The sequence below is a fragment of the Rhinatrema bivittatum genome, chromosome 4 (genome assembly GCF_901001135.1).
Source record: "Rhinatrema bivittatum chromosome 4, aRhiBiv1.1, whole genome shotgun sequence".
Lineage (NCBI taxonomy): Eukaryota > Metazoa > Chordata > Amphibia > Gymnophiona > Rhinatrematidae > Rhinatrema > Rhinatrema bivittatum.
The window spans coordinates 62,644,967-62,660,256 of record NC_042618.1 but is presented as its reverse complement, the minus strand read 5'-3'; the positions used below and the strand labels follow the sequence as shown (position 1 = coordinate 62,660,256).

At 45.1% G+C, this 15,290-nt stretch overlaps 1 protein-coding gene across 6 annotated transcripts in view; it reads left to right on the top strand.

The window, feature by feature from the left end:
- Positions 1 to 15,290, top strand: part of KIAA0586 (KIAA0586 ortholog) — a 299,701-nt gene that overhangs the window by 119,328 nt on the left and 165,083 nt on the right. The gene's annotated exons all lie outside the window — the stretch shown is intronic.

Genomic DNA, 15,290 nt, shown 5'->3' with positions numbered 1-15,290 from the left:
CATATATGTAAGTAGAACACGGGAGTGGGAAGCCTGTGTGTGTGTGTGTATGGCATGAGAGAAACTGTTCAGGAAGGTGACTGGTGTGTGTGTGTGTGTGAGAAAGTGATTATGAGAGTGAGAAGCCCGTATATGTAAGTAGAACACGGGAGTGGGAAGCCTGTGTGTGTGTGTATGGCATAAGAGAGAAACTGTTCAGGAAGGTGACTGGTGTGTGTGTGCCAAAGACTGTTTGGGAGATGATTGGTGTGTGAGAGACAGAAACTGGTCATGGGGGCATGACTGGTATGGTGTGTGTGTGTGAGAGACATGGGCACTAAGGAAGAGGACCATAAGTATAGAGCTTAGCTTCTACTGCTGCTTCTGGTGAGTGCCACGGCCTGCAGGGAAGGGGAGTAGGAGAGCTGCTGGAGGGGGTAAGTAAAGGTGGCTTTTTAAGTTTATTTTTCTTGACTGCCATTTTAATTGTGTGATGTCTGCTTTTTTGAAATATTTTATTGGTGTTTGGAGAATGTTTAATAGTTTTTATGCGTTTTTAATTGTTGGATGTTCATAGCTGTTTTGAAACATTTATTCTGCTTATTAGTATAGTTTTACAATTATTTCTGTGTGGGGATCTATAGCTGCTTGCTAGTTCTGTTTTCCTAATAAGAGGTGTATTGGTTTTTAGGACCTGATTTAATATTTGTAGTGTTGCCTTTTCATAGATAGGGTTGCTCCTGTTTGAGTGTATTCCATAATACAGGTGTAACTGTGTGCGGATTAGTTTATGTGCATTACTACAGATCCTGGGAGTATGTTAGGTCGGTTCTGTGTCTGTTACCGAGATGAGATATTTTGCTAGCATGTAAGCGTTTGTAACGGTCTTATTTGTTGTGTTTTCTCAGAGGACATGCATTGGTGGTAAACTGCTGTCTTTTCATAAGTAGGGCTATTGAGCCTGGAAATAGAAGGAGTTTGAGTTGCTATTACTGAGATGTCACTAGAACCAGAATATCTTTTTTGTAGGGTGAGTTGTATGGGGAATGTCATAATTCTGCTTTACATCCATTATTGTGGGTCAGGGGGGTTCCTGTGGATACAAACTGTACTTTTACATCTAGCCCTGTGACGATCATGGGTCAGTGTGCCATGCATGTGAGAACCTATGGTGAGTTGAGTTACATTCACATTATAAATGTCATAATTAAATGATAAGTGTGCACTAAAATCCAACCCCATCCATAACCCCGCCCCCATATGACCAAAGCCCCGCCCTCACCCCACCCTCACGGGGCGAGGGCGGGGCGAGGGGTCACCGCAACATGAGGAACTGTATTGCGGGGTCACGGCATTAGAAAGGTTGAGAACCACTGTGCTAGAGCTTTTAGTGCCCAGGGTCTGGGACTATTTACAGGTCCTGGGTTCTATGGCATTGAAATTGGAATTAATGCATTGGACGTTCGCACATATGTGACCTCTGCAGGGGGCTTTTCTCCCACTGGAATCCGTTTTTTGAAGAGTTTCATCTTCCTCTTCGTTAGAGCGGGAAGCCAGGAACAGTCTTTCATGGTGGCTTACTTGCACCAATCTCAAGCATGGTGCCTAATTAGAGATTTTGAATTGGATAATAGTCACCACCGATGTAAGCCTTTCCGGATGGAGGGTGATGTGGCAAGGTCAGTTGGCACAGGGCCAGTGGTCAAAACAGGCCTCATGGTCTATCAGTCGGTTAGAGATGAGAGTGGTGCATTTTGCGTTGTTTGCCTGTCTGTAAGGTTACGCTGCATCTAGTATGCATCCTATCAGACAATGCTACGACAGTGGACTACATCAACCTTCAAAGCAGAACCAAGAATCAGGCAGTGGCTCGAGAGGCCCGGGAGTTGATTCTTTGGGCAGAGCAGCACTTGGAGTGGCTGGCAGCATTTCACATCACCGGAGTTCAGGTGGCTTTTATCAGTCTGAGAAAGTTAGTTCCCAGGGAATGGGAGCTGTCGGAGGCAGTAATGTGTCTCATTCACAGAAGATGGGGGTATCCCGACCAAAGAAAACACCAAGGCGTCATGTTTTTACAGCTACTGGAGAGAACATGATTCAAAGGAATCAGAACTCTGGGATTCTTTTGTCTTCCCTCCTGTGGCCTCTGGTAGACAAGGGATTATGGCAGATAGAGAAACATCCAGGCAATGTAATCCTGGTAGCTCCAGAATGGCCACATTGACCATGCTTCCCAGATCTGAACATGGCCATAGATGGGCCCCTGAGGTTTGGACATCAGTTGACTGTTTTCCACCTGTTGTGTTCGTGCCTATTCTCGCCCTCGCTCCACCCTCTCTACCTTTGTGGCGACTCCCTTCGGCTCTGATGGACAAATGCTGCCGCGGCTTCTCTCTGCCTCTGTGTTCTGGAGTCCCCGGGCTGGCTTGACGCTACGGAACCGCCATGTTCCTGATGATGTAAGGGCGTGCACGCTCCAGACTTGTACCAGCGAGGGCGCGAACCTCGGGGGCGTCTCCCGTAGGGATGTCATCTGCTTCCAACATAAAAGGTCTTTGCTTGCAACTACGAATCGAGTTAGCAAGGAGGAATCTTTCTCCGCTGCTCTGCCTCTACAAACTTACCTAGGGATGCTCGCTCCTCGGGGGCCCCGCTCTCTCTCTTCTTGATTTCAGATACAGGACGGTATCCGGTACTCGTTCCACGAAGGCCTATGTTCCTGAAGTATCAGACTCCTATTGCCTGGAAGTGATTGCAGACGTGAACACTGTGAGTTCTATTCAGATAGGAACCGGTACTCACTCCACGAGGGCCTACACTCCTAATCCTAAAGACTCCTTTCTGTCTAAGACGTTATCTCAAGTATGGCGATCGTGAGTTATTGCAGATAGGAACCGGTACTCGCTCCACGAGGGCCCATGTGCCTAAAACCCTTCACAAACTCTCTTCTTTCTCAGAAGATATCGCATACCTATATCTTATGGATTGCTATTACAGATTGCAGATAGGAGCCGGTACTCGCTCCACGAGGGCCTATGTTCCTCAACTCTCCTCAACTCTCTTCTATTCCAGAAGCCATCTCATACACAATTATTGTGAGTTACTATTTCAGACTGTTTACAGGAACGAGTACTTGCCTATGGCTCCTGTTCCTGAATACTGAAGACTCTCTGTTGCATAAGAGGACCTTGCAGACATCTACTATTGTGAGTGTATCATCCACCGCTGGCTATGTATCCAACATGCCCTGTCTACTCACTACCTATACTCTCTCTCTGCAGCTCAGCAACTCAGAGATCGCAACTCCAGTTTCTGAAGGACTTCAACCCTGCCAAGCAGATCAGCTCACTACTGCCACCTCTGGTGGTTCTACTTCCAGTCTAATAAAGAACTATCTGTGTTTGTCTCAATACTCCAGCATAGCCGGCGGTTCCTCTCAGGATCTCCTCTTGGGGGCGCTGTCATCTGCCATCGGCCCAGGGATTCACCATTTCCACTAAGTGTCCATTCCTTACACTAATAGAGCGGTAATATATCATCTACCACTCTGTGGGAGCCAACCCACATTAGTTCACTATTCTGCCTACGGAGTATCATCACTGTTACTCCTTCTTCAAGGGAACAGATCCATAACAGATTGCTACTTCAGTACAGAGATTATTAAGTGCTAACTCCCTAGCAGATCTGTCTCAGATTGCTCAACTCCAAAGCAGAATTACAACAGAGTGCTAACTCTTTCATTCTACAGGAACCAGTGCATACCAGGTTGCCAACTCTGCCATATCAGACTACCAACTCCTCCCCTCGGAGGAGCTGGTCGCTACAGACTGCTAACTCCACCCTCCTGGCAGGTTGAGCCACAACAGTTTGCTAACTCCTCCTCCCAGAGGAGCTGGAACCTAACAGATTGCTAACTCCGCCCCCCCTGGTGGGGTGAGCAATAACACCACCAGGGCCCAATATTTTTGGGTCAAGTGGCTCACTTCTGTCTTTTGGCTTCACTTCTGAGCAGAGATGAGTGAGATGAAGGAGATATTCCGAAGCAGTTATTTCCATTATATTGCAGGCTAGGCGACAGTTTACGTCCTTGATGTATGTGCAAATTTGGAGGATCTTCGTATGCTTGTCTGCTGTTGACTGAGTGCAGCCTGTATGTTAAGGTTATGGTGTCGCATATTTTGCCTTTTCAACAGAAAGATTCTGGTCAAGGAACTGGCCTTTAACTCTCTGAGAGTCCAAGTAGCAACACTAGGTTGTCTCTGGGATAAGGTGCAAGGGTATCCTTTGTCTAAGAACTTGCGTTCTCAGGTACAGTACATTTGTCCATCTTGGAATCTGAATTTAGTCCTTTAGAGCAGTGGTCCTCAACCTTTTTCCCATCGTGACACACCTGACAGGCCACGCTCACATGTGTGACACACTGCTCATTGCAATTCAAGGCGGAAATAAAAAATAAAGCTCCAGTATTATTTTTATTGTTAAGAATAAAAGATACATATTCTGTCTGAACAGAAATTGCATAAATAGTAAACAGCCCACACCAAAACAGTACCAATTTCCAGCACTTAAACAGTAACCACCTTGCCTAGGAAAAGGCAACACTGAAAATATTACACCAGGCCTTAAGACACCAATACATCTCCTATTAGGAAAACGGACCAAGTCAGGCTGCTATAGAGTCCTACACAGAAACTACACACCAGCAGAAAACCTCACCTGAATCACATGTGCTGACCCTCACCTAACAAAGAATAAAGAGACCAAAACGCATAACTAGAAGCATGCAGACAAAACTGAATTGGAAAACGCAACAAGCCAGAGTCTCTGTATGCAGTGTAATAAAGGAATAAAAGAAACATCACCAGTCCTTATAAAACAAATAAAAACATATAAAATCAATAGCAGCAAAACCATACTAACAAAAAGAACAGATTATTTCAAAACAGCTGATGAATGGAATATCCAATAATAAAAACTCATATCAAAAATTTCTAGATACCAATAAAATAATGAAAAATAATAAGAATACAAACAATTTTTTGCTCTGCATACCTGGGAACGTTTGATATCCAGGTACCCTGAGATTGTTTTGAATTAGCAGGAGGAGGGATGGTTTGCTTGCAACTTTCTCCTCTCTCTCTCTCTCACTGGCTCTCAATCGCTCACATATACACATGCTTTTTCTCTCTCACTTATATAGGCTATTAATTACACATTTACACACATGCTGTATATCTTTTCACGCTTTTCACAGGCTTTCAATCACACACACACACACACACACATGCTGTCTTTTTCTCTCACACACAGACTCTCATTCACATGCTTACAAACATGCTCTCTCTTTCTCTCATTTATACACATGCTCTCAATCACATACTCACATGCTCCCTCACCTAAACCAGCTCTCAATCACACACAGACACACATGATCTCTCTCTTACTTATACACACAGGCTCTTAATCATACATACACATGATCTCTCTCACACACAAAGGATCTCAATCACACACATATACTTTTTTACACAAACTGGTTTTCAATCACAAACTTACACATACAGGTTCTCAATCACAAACTTACATTCATGCTATCTATCACACACATACTCTCTTTCACATATACAGGCTCTCAATCATTCACATACATGCTATCTCACACACATACAGGATTTCCAACACACATGCTTGCTCATTCACTCACTCTTTTCCCCCCCCCCCCCCCCCCCCAACTAGCGGCGGCAGCAGCAGTAGCAACCTCCTTAGTTTTCAGCCTTCGCGGAGAAAGGAGTCCCATCTGCCGCGAGGGTTGACGTTGTTCCTCATCTTACTCCGACCTGCGCTGCTCATTTTTCAGGGTACGCCTCTCCTTTTCTTCGGGCCGATGCTGCCTGCACTAGCATGGTCTCTAGTTCCCGCGCACGCACCCACTGCTCACCACTTCCTCTTCCAGGCCACGGGGGGGGGGGGCGTGTGAAGAAGAGAGCATGCCAGTGGCGCTGACTCTAGCTCTTCTGCTGCGTTCCACCCAGGCTATCAGCATTAAGCCCGGGCGGAGGTCCTATTTCGCTTGGGTAGGGGGAGCAGCTGGGTCAGCGGGGGACCTGGAAGTGTGGTGACACACCTATGTGTTCTTGGCGACACACTGGTTGAGAACCACTGCTTTAGAGGATTATCTGAAGCTTGGTTTGAACCACTAAAGAGAGCTACAGTTAAGATCTTAACTCTTAAAGTGAGTTTCTTGGTGGCTATTTGTTCAGCCATTAGAATTTGGAGCTACAGGTGCTGTTGTGTTGCGATACCTGCCTACAGATGTCTGATTCGGGGGTATCTTTATGCATGGTGCCGCCTTTTCTGTGTGAGGTCTCAACGTTCCATCTTAGTTAAACAGTAGAGCTTCCAGTTTTTATGGATTTGGATTCCTCTGTGTCTCACATGGTGGAGTTTAGGCCCTTAAATTGGAGGCATGCATTACTGAGGTATCTAAAGGTCACTTCTGATTTCCGTAGATTGCATCACCTCTTTTGCTGCGGAGTGTTCCAAAGAAGGGAAATAAGTCGTCTAAGGCTACAATTGTGTGGTGGCTGAAGAAAGCGATCGAGTCAAATTACATTTCTAATGGGCACCTGCTGCTGCGGGGTTTAGGAGCTGTTGCGACCATCGCTGCTCGATGTCTCCACTCTGCCCTCCTTACCTCCTTGGCAACTCCCTCTTGCTAAAGTGGAAGGTTGGCTGCCGCGGCTTCATTCTGCCGACTCCTCCCGGCATCCCCGGAGCGGCTCGACGCTGCAATCCGCCATGATTCACAAGAGCCCAAGGGCGTGCGCGCGGTGCGGCCCCGACTTGATGTACCAGCAGTGGCGCGAACCTCAGGGGCGTCCCCCTGAGATGACATCATCCATACCGGATATTTAAGGTCTCAGAAATTGCTAATGAATCGAGTTAGCAAGGACCAGTTTCTCACTCTCCTAGCTACTTTGCCTCCTCGGACTTACCAGGGGTACCCGCTCCTCGGGGGCCTCGCTCTCTCTTTGTTTTTCAGGTCACAGTCAGGAACCGGTACTCGCTCCTCGAGGGCCCATGTTCCCGGACTGGTTGCTGAATACTTATTCTGCCTGGAAGTCATCGCTGCCTACTACACCAGTGAGTTAACATCTCTCTCTGAGCTTTCCCTGGAACCAGGTACTCGCTCCTCGAGGGCCTAACTCATTCCAACACCTGGACTACTTCGAGACTATTGAGTGAGTGTTACCATTAAGGTTCTGTTCCTGAACTCTGCATACCCTGCCTACTCACTATATTCAGTTTCTCTACAGCTCAATTATCCAGGATCGCTGTTCCAGTACCTGAGGGACTACAGTAATGCCGGGCACTTCCAGCTCACTACTGCCACCTCTGGTGGTTCAGTATACTATTTAATAAAAGAACTAGTGTGTGTCTGTCTCCATACTCTGAGCCTGACCGGTGGTCCCTCTCGGGATCTCCCCCCGGGGGCGTGGTCATCTGCCACCGGCCCAAGGATCCACCCACAACTACCTCAAACACCAACAGGGGCACACTTGACGCAATCTCAGGTGACTTCCTGGGCTGAATCACAGCAGGTGTCTCTGCATGAAATTTGCTGGGTGGCTCCTGGGAAGTTGTTGCACACTTTTGCTAGGCATAATCACTTTGATGTCAGGGGTCTGGCTTCTATGTGCTTTAGTGAGGGTGTTCTACAAGCGGAACTCTTCACGTCCTACCTAAGTTAAGGGGAGCTTAGATACTTCCCAGGAGTCTGGACTGATCTGGGTACGTACAGAGAAAGGAAAATTGGTTCTTACCTGCTAATTTTCATTCCTGTAGTACCACAGATCAGTCCAGAGACCCGCTGATTTGCTTTTGGGGGGGAATCCATCACTCGTACTGTTGCTTTATATGTAGTGCAGAGTTGGAGATTTTCAATGCTTATCACTTATGTTAAATTTGGGAAACGAGTTTGCCATTGTCTTTTTGGGCAACTTCATCATCTTCCGGCTCGTTGGAGGGGAGCGAGTTTGCTTAGAAGCTTGCTTAGAAATTTATGGTTGTGGGGGCGGTGATGTCACAGAGCGGGATGGCAGCTTGAGCGGGGAACTCCCAAGCACCACGAGCCATTAACAAAGAAAATCGCCATCCATCTCCTCTCAGTTGTGGAGATTTGCCGTGTCTCACATTCCTCATATCCATCCATCCATGTCTCATTAAAGAAAGGGGACTGATCTTAGTAAATATTCATACTTAAAGTCCCGAGAAGATTTGGAAGGCCTGAATAATAGAGTGGAGCCAGAGATGGCGGATCACTCCGAGGACGATTCAGACTCTCAAAGCGGAGAGCAGGGATCCCAGGTATCGGGGGTGCCCACACGAAAATTTTGCCAATGCTTTAGCAATCTCAGGCGGGATTTAAAAGCAAACAAAAAAGAGCTGCTTGAAAAAATCGCGGAACTATGTGATGAAATGGGGGAGATAGGCCATAGAGTGGATAAATGCGATCTTAGGCTTGATTCCCAAGAAGACAAGCTGGAGAAACTTGGATCCCACTGCGATGCAATGGCCAAGGTGGGTGACGACCTGCTTCTAAAAGTAGAAGACCTGGAAAATAGAAATCGCAGGAGTAACCTGTGATTTCGCGGGGTCCCCGAAACCAAGGTTCGATTGCTCTGTAACTTTTTATTAGCACACGGCGGAGGTTGCAATGCAGAAGCCCCTCATCCATCGATTGAGCTTGAGCGGGCACACTGAACCTTAGGGCCGCGACAAGGGAATCAACCACGCGACATAATTGCCTGTTTTCTCCGATTCCCTGGTGAAAGGAAAGGTCTTAATGGTGGCAAGAAACAACAATCTTGGCGGTGGGAGGCGCAGACAATATCTATCTTTGTGGACTTGTCCCCAGGAACCCTCAAGTGATGCCAGACTTACCACCTGATCACCGCCTTGTTGAGGAAAGAAAAAAATTAGGTACCGGTGGTTGTTCCCGGCGGGGATCTCAATCAGTATCCAATGCATCACCTCATGTGCAACTACTCCGAATGAATAGGCGTCAATTTTGAAGATGGCAGGCCTCCATATCAAAACTACAGCAGCAGTCGAGAACAGAGGCAGATCGGAGTCTCCACAGTGGCAACGGATCGAGAAGGGTGGACGGAGATTAAGACACAATGGGAAATCATCAGTCACCAGCGCGCAGGAAGGAGCGGGAAGAAACAGCCAATTGCGGACTTTTGAGAGGTCTATTCAGACATGGGTGATTACTAATTACAAGTCACAAAGAGGTTTTCCAGTATCTAATGCTGGATTGTAGAATTGTTAAAGTATATCAGTGTAACTGTTCTGAGGAGTGTTTAATTTGAAATGAAAGGAAGGGAGGGACTGTGGGGTTAATGTTGTAAGTGGTTGAGGGAAAGTTGCTTTCCCAAACCAAGGGCGCACATCATCCCTTACCTGCATAAGCAGGAAAGTCAAGATGCTTTGGCGATCACAAAGACGGGAGGGGAGGGGGGGCAACATGGAAAAAGGGCATACGTGGTATCTTGGTATACAATGGGAGAGTCATTTTCACGGGTTTTATCCTGTCAGTTATATGGGAGGGGATGACCAGATGGGTGGTGTCATGGGCAGTGAGACAAAGGCTGAGCATATCAAATAGGCTCCACTATAAGTGATTAATGGCACTTAAATTTATCTCTCTAAATGTCAAAGGTCTCAATGCCCCACGCAAATATCATCTTCTAAAACAGGACCTTCAAAACCAAGCAGCAGGGATAATATGCTTACAGGAAACGCACTTGCGGCGGCGATATGAGTACCTGATAGCTTGGCCAATGTTTGCATATCAATTCTTCTCCCCAGCGAGTAGATTGCATAAATATACAGGGGTCTGTGCATTGTTTAAGTAAGGTAATGATTATAAAATAAAAACACATATAGAAGATGTTAGTGGTAGGTTCTTATTGGTTAAATTTGAATATCAGGGGGAGATGTTTTCTCTGTTGAATATTTTTGCCCCATATACAGACCAAAAGAGTTTTTTTTGAAATGATTGACCAGTTACTTACTAAAGAGGGAGAGGACACCATAATCATGATGGGGGATTTTAACTTAACTCTTTGTCCACAGTTAGACAATTTAGGAGGGAACAGCATGGGGACTGGGCTGCCCAGGAAGAGACTTCAGTCTCTTATGTCAAAATGGAATCTCATGGACGTTTGGCATCAGAGGAACCCACAAGTTAAGTTTTACCTTTTTCTCCCCCCCCCCCCCCCCCACACACACACACACAAATCATATTCAGGTATAGATTACTATTAGGTTGAAATGATATTGCTTGGGAGGGTAAGCAAGGGGGTATATTGATCCCATAACATGGTCTGACCATGCACTAATAGGATTAGACCTAGGGGACTTGGCTGAAGGGAGAAGCTTCCGTCCATGGAAATTAAATGACTCCCTGATATCTGATGACTTATATTGCAAAAAACTGGAAGGGGATATCACCTCATTCCTAAAAGTTAATGAAGGAGATCCTGGGGTAATCTGGGATTGTATGAAGGTAGTAGTGAGGGGGTCATCTAATCTCAAAGGGAACACATGACAAAAAGCAAAAGGCAAAACAAGCACTGCTAGATGAAATTGGGCTCTTCCCTCTCATCCACCCTTTTCAATATCTACCTCACCCTTCTCTGCCATTTTCTATCAGATCTCTGCCTCAAATTCTACCTCTACGCCGATGATGTGCAAATCATTATCCACGTTCACGACTCCTTAACCTACGCCCTTGAATTCTGGAGGAATTGCCTAGCCTCCGTCAACACCCTCCTCTCTAATCTCCATCTCGCCCTAAACTCCTCTAAAACAGAACTGCTCCTCACCTCACAACATTTTCCCCCCAAACCCGCCCTTGCGAATGATCCTGCCTACAATGCCCACCTCATGCAGCCTTGCGCACGAAACCTAGGGGTTCAAATTGACCAGCAACTGAACCTAAAAAAAATATCAACAAAATCCTCAAAGAAGGCTTCTACAAACTCAATGTGATGAAAAAATTAAAACCCTTACTTCACAGCAGAGACTTCCGCACCATCATCCAAGCCACCCTCTCTACAAAACTTGACTACTGTAACTCACTCTTCCTAGGCCTCCCCTTTTCTACTCTAAAACCCCTCCAGATGCTTCAGAATGCAATAGCGAGAACTATTTCCAATGCCCGTAAATATGACCACATCACTCCCATCCTCAAAGACTTGCACTGGCTCCCGATTCCATCTCGCATCCTCTATAAAACTCTTACCATGATCCACAAAGCCATACACGCTCACAATTCCAACTGGCTTGAGGAACCATTCCAACCCATATACTCGAAGCACCTCACCAGAGCCTCCAATAATGGGACCCTTCATGTGCCCGCCCTAAAAAAAAGCTCACCTCACCTGCACGAGGGAACGAGCCATTTCCATTGCTGGACGTACACACTGGAACTCCTTACCTACTAACCTGCGGCTTGAGACATGCTCCTCTAAATTCAGAGCTAACTTAAAGACCTGGCTCTTCAAATAAGCGTACCCTCAATAACCCGCCCTTCCGCTCTTCCCTTTTCCTGCCATGCCAGCCTTTTGCTGAATCCTTGTACATAGCTCTGTCATTTTGTTATTCAAGTAGTTGATGTTTCCTGGATACTGGTTACATTTCTTTGCTAATTTCTTTGTTCCTATGTAATCCCCATTCCCCCCCCCCCCCCCCCCCCCCGATACCTGTTGTAATTTCCACCTGCCGTTCTGCTGTAAACAGATATGATGTCGCCACTAATATCGGTATAAAAAAAAGGTTATAAATAAATAAATAAATTGGGAAATTGATGGAGACCTATAGACAAACGCTAGCAAAGGCTACATATGTGAAATTACAGAAAGCTAGAGACGAGTTACAAATAATGGCGGATACAGAAATCAGAGCTAAACTGTCTTTAATAACCCAGGAAAAATGTGAATGGGGCAATAGGTTGGGGAGATTGCTAGCTAGATATTTGAAACAAAAGCAAATTCAATCCCAGATTACTGGGTCAAAGGTCCAGATGGGAGCGTACTCACCTCTCCCCCAGACATGAGACACAGATTCCAACAATTCTATGGGGATCTTTGTGATGCCAATTTCTCCTTTCTAATAGATCATATTGAAACCTATTTACAGGAAATAGATCTTCCATGCCTGACAGAGGAGGAGCGAGAGTATATGGAAAAAGATTTCTCAGGGAGAAATTTTAGAGGCCATAAAGGGTCTTAAGGCTAATAAAGCTCCGGGATTAGATGGATATACCCCACAATTTTACAAAAAATTCTCATCTGTGCTATTGACTCCAATGCAGAAGTTTTTCAATTACCTGAGGGATGGGCAGTCACTAGGAGCGGTGGCTAATACAGCCGGAATCACTATATTGGGAAAACCAGGGCGAAACCCTAACGAATTGCGGATCTTACCGCCCGCTCTCCCTCATCAATATAGACCTTAAATTATTGGCCCCCAAGAATATCCCAAACTGTTATGTATTGACCCAGACTGAGGGGAGGGTTAGGAGTTCCCAGTTTACGGTGGTATTACACGGCGGCTCAACTTAGAGCGGCTCTTGATTGGCATCGGAAAGGGGAGCAAAAACAATGGGGGGGTTATTGAACAGTCCTTAGGCAAAATGCCACTCCGAGCCCTCCTCTGGCTGCCTCAAAGGTCATGGTTTTTATTACGACGTATCCCATTAGCAGTTAAAACCACTATCACAATTTGGGAGACATGGAAGAGCTATATAGTGGGGGAACTGAAATATTTTTATAGCTCCAGCATGGCAGCTAATGCCTTTTTATCTACAGGAGGCCAGCTTGAAAACCTTTCGATCCTGGGAAGCAAAAGATATTGGCTGTCTGGGAAAGCTTTGGGTACAGGGAGCAATAATTCCCTTTCAATCGCTACAGGAGCAATATCAGTTGCCACAGAGTGATGTTTTTGCATACCTTCAGGTTCGACACCTTTTCCTGGCAGGGGATTAGCCATGACCTGGGAATGGGCAAAACACAAATGTGATCCGCGCAGATACCTTTAAGAGGGCGATATCACTGATTTATAACTTTATTACTGTTGCGTCCGTCAGTCTTCGACGGCTTCACCCCACCTACCTCTCTCTACTCTCGGCTCCTCCTACTCACCTTGGACTGATGGCAGAAAATTGTTATAAAATCTTATTTCGATGGTATTATTCCCCGGATAGACTCCATAAATTTGCGGCCGCAAATGATCCTCTCTGTTGGAAGGACTATGGATAGATAGGCACATTCTACCATATGTGGTGAACCTGTCTTAAAGAAGTCACCTATTGGACTTATATTACTCAAATTTTAAATCAAATTTTGGGGGAAGAAATATTCCTGGCTCCTGAGAATGCTCTCGTGAACTTACCTGTCGATATCCCATCGGATAAATGGAAGCTTGCTCACCTTATTATTGCTGCTCATTGTGAATTGTCTATGCTGTGAAGATCTGATAATTTGCCCTCCGAAGGCAATTTGCGGACGAGATTATACAATCTTTGGACGATTTACATGGGGATAGAAAACTTAAAAAAAATCAAACCTGAGGCACTTGAAGATATGGCACCCTCTTGAGAAATGGTTATCCAAGTGATATTATATATGTATATTATAATATAATATTATCGTGTGCCTGTCTCCTTTATAGAATGGGTTATATGTTTTCCTTATCATGCTTTTCTTAACATTGTGTTTCCAATATTTCTGTTTCTTACACTTATATACCACACACTTAATGGACTTTGCTGTCGAGATATAGCAATATACCGCGAAGGGGGAGGGAGGGGATGGGAGTTTTGGGGAAGGGGGAGGGAAATAACTGGTACCGTCATCTTGTCAATCAAATTAAGGAAAGACAACTACAGCTGTTATACTAGTTTATTGTTTCTGTATTCACACTGTTGGATATTGTTATGCATTTGAAAAATTAATAAAGTATAAATTAAAAAAAAAATAATTTATGGTCGTTGCTGTCATCTTGGCTTTGGTACAGGTCCATACTGAGGGACTGCAGGTGGCACACTGGGTTATGTACAGTGCCAGTGAAACTTTCTCTGACTCCATCTGCTGGCAGGAAGGCAAAACCCAGGATTCTGGTTCTTACCTGCTAATTTTCATTCCTGTAGTACCACAGATCAGTCAAATTTTCCTTTATTGGCTCACCTTGAATGCTCGAGCAATGGTAGTGAGGCTGAAAATGTGTATTTTCGGGGTCAGATTTCAACATAATTTTTTCAGCTATTTGTCCTTGTTAGGTATATAGATGAGGTCTAGTAGTGATCAATAAAGCACTTTGCAGAAAGTCACTTTATATCCGGAATAGTATTATTCACTTTAATAATCCTGGGATCTTGAATTGTTATGGAATTGTCCAGAAAGTTCTTTCTACTCTCTGGATTTCTAATTTAGAGAATTCCAGGTTTGCATTATGCACAAGATGGCACTTTTACCTTCTTGACTAGGAGCCGAGGACTGACAAACCATTCTTCACTCAGCGCATGTTTGGCCCGTGAAGCATTCTGTTCTGAAAACTGTAGAAGGAAAGTAAAAGTATCCCAGGATTAAAGAATCCTTAGGGATGGTAGAAATGCTGAAAAAGCATCAAAAAGCAAGGGCATGTTTCTGGCAGCGATTTTACTCGGAAAGTGCCTGAAGAAATATCGGAGAAGGATGTGCAGGAAATATGAGCTTAATTGTGTGGTTTGACAATGAGCCTTCCATGTGTGCTTTTAATTTGTTGCTTTTTATGTTATTGGAAAAGTCGCATGTGAACAGATTCTCTGCTCTCTAGAGGGGAGAGCAGCGCAAATGGATTGTTATAGGGAGGTCACAGCATCCTGTAATGAATACTGTACGTGGAATGCCACAAAGCTTCGAGAAGATGAACGTGTCCAAGTAACAGGGTTAAGTGAGGAAAACTCAGCCTTTGTAGTGCAGCCGACTTGTGTCTGAGTGGAACCAATTGCACATCTGTTGCAGATGTTGATCTGGCCCTTTCCTCACAGTATTCTGTAGTATTAACAGCCAAGCCCTCAAATCTGTCTGCTCCAATAAAATAGCAAAATAAAAGCATCATTTTGCTGTTTGGCTGAGGGTCAACATTCTGTGCTTTTCTCTAAGACAAAGTGTAACAAAATGATGAAATATTAGCCACTTCTGAAAAGCAAAGTGAAGAAATCGAAGTACTATAGCAAATGACAGGATTTTACAACTTTATCC